The sequence below is a fragment of the Andrena cerasifolii genome, chromosome 14, assembly GCF_050908995.1.
Source record: "Andrena cerasifolii isolate SP2316 chromosome 14, iyAndCera1_principal, whole genome shotgun sequence".
In the NCBI taxonomy this organism is placed as follows: Eukaryota; Metazoa; Arthropoda; class Insecta; order Hymenoptera; family Andrenidae; genus Andrena; species Andrena cerasifolii.
In genome coordinates this window covers 9,100,927-9,109,420 of record NC_135131.1, presented here as the reverse complement: position 1 = coordinate 9,109,420, position 8,494 = coordinate 9,100,927, and the positions used below count along the sequence as shown (strand labels likewise).

The following is an 8,494-nucleotide window of genomic DNA, read 5'->3' as shown; positions in this document are numbered from 1 at the left end:
ATTCGTTGAAACTAAGTTTGAGTCTGCGGAAGGGATGGTCGAATGGCACGATACCAACAGCTCTCATTAACGCCACAGCCCTGGCGTACCGAGGCTGTCAATTAGAGAAACACAAAGTCATCGGACATAATGCGACACGCGGAGGATACCGAAGCGAAGGGCAGCCGTAAATTAGACACGAAAGGAGGGTTGATACGGCATCGAACTGGATGTGGCATTAATCTGTTTGCAGGAACGTGCAATAAAGTCGAATAAAGCTACGCTAACTACCTGTAAGATACTTTCACAATCCATGTTACCTACCCTCGTCTCAAAATTGAGCCCAGATAAATTTCCCAAGAGTCCCAACGAACGGTGGGAATTTACAAAACAGAAAATTGACGATTACAGTAGCGAACACTGCGCTGGTCACCTTAGAATGTTTGCGACGGTCGTAGAGGGAGTTAAAAGCGAGGGGGTGGAAGTTAAACGCGAAGATACACGGGGGATCGTTTTCGGCGATAGTTGCAGGGTGGATGGAATAATGTTGTCAAATAATGTAGACAACGACGGTCGACAGGATAATCCTCGGGAGACACGTTGGGCGGACGCGAGCGGAACGAGGAGGAACGGATATTGTCTTAGCGAGTTTCGAACGCTCTGCAGGGGTTCTTCACCCTCCCGTTGCCCATAAACGTATTCATGGCTACGAGCAAGGGGGGGGGGGGCAGGGGGCGCCTCTATGGTGGGGTTCTCTGGTTAACGTCCGCGTGGAATCAGCGCTGTCGATATGAAGCCTCGACGGCTAATAAAGATTGATGACGTTTAATTAAATGCTCGATAAAAACGTTGCGTGGCCGTTTCCCCGTGGAAAAGCTGGGACAATGGGTCGTTTAACGAGGCCTTTTTAAATTGACCGCTGTCGATTACGAATCGTGACTACGATCCATGGTTTATATAGGGTGTTTCGCGGAAGGGGGTTCGAGATTTAGGAGCACGGTATATTGAGCAATAGCGAGGTTTGTTGAAGGAACTAGTAAAAGCGGGTGGAAGACAAAGGAGTGCTAACGACTACTTCTAAAGAATTCGCGATGTCTCGCATTTCTGCCTGAGCATGCGCACGGGAGACCTCGCTATTGCTCGGTACACCTATATTGACCACAGAAACGAAGAAAGTGGATTCTAATCGCTTCCTTTTCAAAATACGAACACATTCAAGTTATGTGCAAATACTAGTGTCGTTAGAATCGTCTTTCTATCAGGAATAAATAAATTCTTTGATATACTGCTGCACACTATTTTTTGCCGATCCGCCACGCGAAAAAATTCATGGAAAGTAAATAATGTATCATCTGATACACAGCTGGCATTGTTTTAAATTATCAATTATTAGTTAGTAGAAGACGGCGTATTGTTTCAAATTTCAGAATTATTAAACAAGTGATAAACTTTATCGTCAAAAAAATGTATTGTGTATTCAAATTGTGTCCTGTGTCTTCTTTACTTCCTACATGATTTTTAAGAAAACTGTACATGCCTTTTCTTGGGCATTTATGTTTCAATTAATATAAACATAATCATACACTCGACAAAAATAGTGTCGACCAGTATAATAATACTAAATGCTACTGTACTCAATCATTTCCTCCACCAATTTCTGCTATAATATGTTGCATCGCCAGCAGCACATTTGCCACAAGCTGCACCCGAAGAAATGACCAATTATTCAACGCAGAATGCTTCCAAAGCCGCAATGGATCATGCGCGAGCTGAATAGCTAGGAACGTCCTCAGGGCAACACCTTAGTTCCTGGTGCTGGACACATTAAGGTCGGCTTAGAAGAATGCGCGGAAAGGTGCGAGTGACTCGCGCCCTTTTGTCGCGCGGCATCTGCCCATTGACAATGGTAATGGGCGTGAAATTTCGGAAATCTTGGTGGCAAAAGTCAACGACGCTGCTGGAAAGGCCCACGGCGAGAAGGGAGCGCTGACAAATTCTGGTTTATGGGAGACAAGGCGACCAGGTGGTCCAGGAATCGTGTCCGTCCGAACCTAGCGCCTTGTCTATTTCACAGAAGACGGACTAGCCTCGTTGCTTACTGTCAGCGATGCTTTTTATTGTCGATAATTGGTGTAATGTAGTTTCCTCGGAGTTGAATACATTTTCGTGGAAGCTTTGGCCGATTGTGAGTAAAGGAATGCTACCTGTTTGCCTAATATTGAGACTGATCAAGTATACAGTGGGTTTCAAGGTAAAAAGTTATAAAAAATAAATTAACGAGTCACTGGCATACAGTAGCGGACAAAATAGTTACCACTTTTTTTATTTGCTTTATTTTTGTGATTTTTTAACATCAACTTGGAACTGTGGTATGTGTTTAATATACATATTCTGATGGATAATTGAAAGCTGTATAAAATCCAGTTAAAATTGAATTTATGTAACTAAAAAAAACATTTATGACATGCCCTCACGAAATATCAGATTTTTTATTACTTTTCAAAAGCGGTAACTTTTTAACAATTTTAAAAGTGTGTTTTCGTCTTTAATGTTATGTAGAGATTTTGTTTATTAGTTAAATAAATTCAACTTTAACTGGGTTTTATACAGTTTTCAATTCTCTATCAGAATATGTATATTAGACACAAAAAAAAATAATAGAGGTAAAGTGGATCGAAAAAGTGGTAACATTTTTGTCCGCTACTGTAGTTGCTGTTACTTCTCAGGAACTTCATAACCCCCTACACTCCCTCCCTTCAGATGTTACAACTCTCCTTTCTGTCCGCAAAAATAAAAACACCCTTGTCTCGTATAATACCCCTACGAAAGGGTGATCCACTTTGCGTGGCATTTTTTACATCGAAAGAAGTATCAGTCGTGTAATCCTGTTATTAACGAGTAAATTCCAGGATCGTTCTCTCGGGATAAACTTTTTCAGCTGCATGCGCGCAGCACCGGGGATAGAGAACGCTTTCCGTGGAGGCACACGGGGGGCGATGTCGCGTGAAATCGTGTCTACCCAAAATATTTGTATTTTCCGGGCATTGTCCATTGACGCGCGGCCATTGTCGCCAACTGCGAGTCCACGGGATGCCGAGCAGTACCGTAGAATGGCCTGCGGTCACGAAATTTTCATGAATGAGCGTGGCGAGCGGACGGTGGCCCACCCAAATCGCTTAAATATCTTCGAATGTTCCCCTCTCCCATAAACCTGGCAATTCTCAATTGAACGCCATGGGCAGAGGTGCCAGTGAGACCGCTGACCAATCTCCATTCACCGATCAAAACCTCGTCTCATTAAAAACCGTAAACTACCATATAGCTCCGGCACCTTCCAATTTCAGAAAACACCCCTCGAGACGCGCAAATCAGTCGTTCCATTGATCAGGAGTGAACGTACTGATTCCGAATTTCGCAGAAGACCTCAGAGGCTACAGAGACTGTTCCAGGGAAGCTGGAAGTCGAGGAAAGTCGTCGAGGGACGGGTGTAAAAGTTGATGGGGGAGAAAGTGTCGATGCGAGGGCGTAGAGGTAGAAGGACGAGGTGGGCTGCTGCGCAAGAAGCTCGGAAGGGGTTGGAACGGAGGAGCGCATGATCCTCCTGAGGCTCGTAAGGTGAGGAGAGCAGCTAATAAGGCGTATCAGTTACCAAGGAGACGAGGTCTCCTTAACGGCGAAGAAGAATGGCGGCGTAAGAAGAGGGACCAGAGGGCCCGCCGGTTGGAAAACTCATAAGTTTCAATTTACCCGGGGATCAGCGTCCTCCGACGAGCTTCGCGGGAGCAACTCTGCGCGCCATATTGATTTTCGCGAATTTCTAACTGTTGGAGAACTGACACCCTACGCGCGTCGCACCTGGGAGACGCTTTCCTGCGATATTTCTCGCATCTACGAAGGACTTTCGATAAAAAATTTTGTGGGCCTTGGTTTCGGAGTTAAAGAGGGGTTCGAAAGTGTGTAACGCCTCGATATCGGTGGCAATGCGGTGTTGAAGTTACCGCACGGCCTCGCGAGTGAGTTAAGGCAGGCTGGAAGCAATTCCAGGACGGGAACACTTGTAAAATTAGATCCAGTGGCGGACACGTAGCACGGTCACTATGCACGATTGTTTTGCTGCATTCGCGGATCGTGGAATCGGCTCGCGATGCTAGCTTCTTCGTCATACGTTCCATTTTAAACGGACTGTCTCATTCATCGCCTTTCGCAACTCCGCGACGCCCACGCGCGGATCCTTTGTGGGAGGGGATTTTTAATCCTCGTGGTTTTGACGCAACACCTTGATCTTCGACAAGGTGAAGAAGGCAGCTTATTCCTTCGATTTACAAGTTCTTTAACGATAGCTACAGAAGAGCGAGCGAAGATTGATTGGCCATGGAATTTGATTCTCGTTTAGAGTTATTAAAGAAGGCGAGCTTGAATGAAGTACGAAGGCAAGTTACAAAGTGCCCGAAAGCCAATCACTTTGATAGCTGTAGAAGCTTAGAAATTAAGATTTGCGTTTCCAATTGAAAGGGATACAGTTAAGTTCAGATTGAAAGTGTGGCGATAAGAGAGAGCTGTAAAGAAACTTAAACAAAAATTAAAACCGACTTCAAAAAAATATAAACGCACTAAAAAGTGAAAAATAATTTTTTCCCTTATTTAATCTACGACTGTCATACTTTTTAAGTCAGCGCCAGATTTACACAGTGCAAATGGTGAGGCGGCGACTTAAAAAATATGACAATCGTAGATTAAATAAGGGAAAACATAATTTTTCACTCTTTAGTGCATTTTTATTTTGTTGAAGTCGGTTTTAACTGTTTTTATTTTTAACTTTTTAGTTTTACATATATATTAACACAACATGCTAAGGAGATATGCGCGTACGTACATAAAATAATAATAACAATTAGGTGACAATAGTGTTTATTATTAACCAGAACTGGCAAAATATCGGTCCAATATTGATGCAGCGTAGGATGGAGCCACCGGGGCATCGCCCTCTTTCGAATAAAAAAAAGATCATCAAAATCGGTCCATGTGCTGAGAAGTTATGCGGGGACAAACATATAAAAAGAAAATACATACTCCTCCTTTTTGGAGTCGGTTAAAAATGGAGCACGTCCTCGATGCTCAAGGCGCATGCAAAATTATGTGAAAGAAAGAGGTCCGATGCTGGACAGAATCCTCCACTGAGAAATTACTGGCGACAGGGGCCTCCGTGCACTGACAGTCGGGAAAAATATTCCACCCTGTACGTAATGGCGAGGATGCGGGTGATGCGAAACGTGGAACGTCTAAATTTGAAACGGGACTGAAACGAGGCGCTGGGGAATTAGGTCAAGCGCTGGGAATTAGGATGCTTGGGACGTTTATGGGTTCGTACGCTCGTGTTTTCTACGCCTCAAGAACTAGGAGGAAGGAAATCGGAATCGTCGAAATCCCATGTCGATTTGCAAACTCGGAAAACGCTCGAAGATCAATTCAAAGATCCATACTTGAAAATTGTTATTATTATTATTATTATTTATTTATTTATTTATTTAAACGGGACTGGCCCTTAGTATAAACTGTACAGTTAATAAAAATGTTGTGTGAAGTATTACATAGATACTAAATTGTAAGATTAACGATGCAACCGCTTATTGCTATTCTATGTATAGGAATAATTTTGCGCACCCCTGTTAGAAAGGGCGCTAAAGCCTTATTAAAGAAGTCCAGCTCAGAGCAATATTTTTTCGTCAGGTTGGATATCCTGTTTATGGGATCGGCATGCGTTACACTACAAAATTGTATGCTAAACCTCCTTTGTCATAAAAATTCTATACTTTACAAGCTGAAACTTGGAAGCAAGAGACTCGTCCATGATTTAAAATGTAAAATTCTGAAGATTCGAAGAAACTTCCTTGAGAAAGAGCCTGATTAATGGATTGTTTCAAGGAAATTTTCTGTGTCTAACTTTCGCAACTACATATTGCTAGCCAACAGGAAATCTTTGTCTCTCGCGTAACAGAAGACGCCTGCTGGTGCAGACTTCTCGATTATAATGGCAGAACTGTTCAATCTCGACTGAATGTCACCGCGTCTTTCTTCAGAAAATGCTAAACATTCTTGGCAGTCGAGGTAGTCACGAGTACTGAAAGTGTTGCTCGTTAATATACTCGTGCGGGTACTAATATAAACGTTAGCGAAGTATATCGTTCCACTTCGAAGGAAAATTGCACGCGACTCAATCTGAATTCGATAATACCCCCAATGGAATGGTACTTCCTGAAAATGAATTTTGGCGGTTACAGTCGCAGTAAAGTATGCAATGATTTTCGTAAAATGGTAGAAACGGCTCATAGAAAGAAAATATTTCTATCTAATTAAATTTGTATAAGCTACTCGAAGGACTTCCACTACAAGATCTTTTTTAATCTTAAGGGGTAGCCAGTTACTTTGCGTGCCGTGATAGGAACAGGTCATGGGGGTCTGGCCGTGGCCGAATTCGAAATAAATACACCTCATCCCGATCTGTATCGCCTGGTCGGCTGGTACACACCACCGAAAATAGAGTTGCATTTAGAGCACCCGGTATATGCGTGCTAGGAGGTCGTGCCGGATGACCGAAGAGTGCCAAAACTGAAAGATCACCTTTCTTCCGTCCTTCTTACGAGTTCTGCACGAACTGCTCGAGTATCCTTTGTTGCTTAGCATAATTAATCACAATTACTCGAGGACTAATGACCCGAGGTGAATTTCGAACCACCGAAAATACTGTAACATTTCTTTCAATAAATACTTCGATATCAAAATAATCGACTTGGAGGCTCTGATTAAGAACGAATCTCATATTCTTAGACAAAATTCAGGTACAGATGGTCTTTGCAGATTTCATGATAATCACAACATGTAGTGAAACAGAAATAAATTAGATATTCCATTCAATAGCACAGTTCGGTAATTAATCTCTAATTGCAGCGGCAGTGAAGAGTGTATTGAAAACCCAACCTGAAATTCAAACGGAACTGCTGGAGTAAGCCAACAGTTTATTGTTTAATGGAATGTCTAATGATGCAAAAGCTCCAAAATAAGTCAAGTATTTGAAGGAATGACTGTGAGTGCAGGATTGTCGTCACGTTTCCCACTATTTCGGTACATAGGTGGCGTCATCGTATCAATCATGCCGCCGTATTTTGGTGTCCAGTGACGTTCGATTTAAAGATCAGCCGACGTCACTGCGGCGTATTTAAACAGATGTATTTGCACTGTCGACGAGCTTAAAAGACATTTGTCAGTAGCTGTTTCCTAGTATGATTCGATAAATCCCTGACAACGAGTCAAACATTAATTTCGAATGAGTCCAAACAGATTTAGCTAACGATATATGAAGGAAGCAGTAATAAGCGTTATCCATCAGACCCTTAACCCTTTAGCGCTCGCACCTGGATCCCGTTGAAGGGAAATTACCACCTTTTCTTTTTATGGTTAAAAATGGTCTGAATTTTTGTATTTTTATATAAAAAAAAAATTTCCATAGGCTAAAATGCATAAGAAAAAGAATTCAGAGTTCAGGTATACACAAAAAGTGAACAATAATTTTTTCCCTTATTTAATCTACGACTCTCATTTTTTTATGTCGACGCCTCATCATCTGCACTGTGTAAATCTGGCGCCGGCTTAAAAAATTGAAAGTCGTAGATTAAATAGAGGAAAAAAATATTTTTTACTTTTTAGTGCATTTTTATTTTTTTTTGGAGTCGGTTTTAATTTAAAAAATAATTTTTTCCGCTATTTAATCTACGACTTTCAATTTTTTTAAGTCAGATAATATAATACGTATGCGCTTTTGCGGACAAATGCTTAAAAACATGATTTTGCAACTTCATACAAATCCTTATTGAATTTAATTCTTCAGACTTCGAGCTGCAGTCATATTTGTTGCAGCTGTCTTTTGTTAAACTGAGCAAGGTAGCTTTTCGTAAAATTTTTCGGTTATATTCGTGTCGTTTTTAGATTCTATCATTCCTTTCGATAAGCCACGTTAGTGTACCCTATCTCATAGTTGCAGAATTTAATTAACAACCCTTCTTTAATCGTCTCAAGCACTTCATCCGTACAACGGGCGTTTCTAATAGAAAGCCCACGCTGTATACACGGAAAATTGTCGAACAGCGTACGTAAACATTATATTTTCCGCGGCCAGGCACGAGCAATGACATTTCCGCGACGAATATACATATGCACAGCCTTGGAGAAGGCCTCACTTCAAGGACTGAAACATCGGATACTGCCAATGTCAATTTGGCTTGTTGCTCGTCATCGTTTGGGTGTGACACGTGTTTAAAATTCAAGCTCGCAGGATTAAAAAATCCTACACCCCTCGCCAGTTCCCAAAATATCGAATTCACTTGGATCGCGCGTTTAAACTGGTCTCGATACTTGAATTAACTTTGGCGAAAGTGTACCAGAAACTGGGTATTTCGAACCCAAAATATTAGAGCGAGTCTGGAAGGTTCCACGATATTACCTTCTCTATTTTTGTCTAAAT

The 8,494-nt window shown here is 41.8% G+C and overlaps 1 long non-coding RNA gene across 1 annotated transcript; it reads left to right on the top strand.

The window, feature by feature from the left end:
* Positions 1 to 4,845: 4,845 nt before the first annotated feature.
* Positions 4,846 to 6,761, top strand: LOC143376331 (uncharacterized). The gene is made up of 2 exons (XR_013087070.1): positions 4,846 to 6,267; positions 6,388 to 6,761. It is a non-coding gene; the product is annotated as an uncharacterized LOC143376331 (long non-coding RNA).
* Positions 6,762 to 8,494: the final 1,733 nt, after the last annotated feature.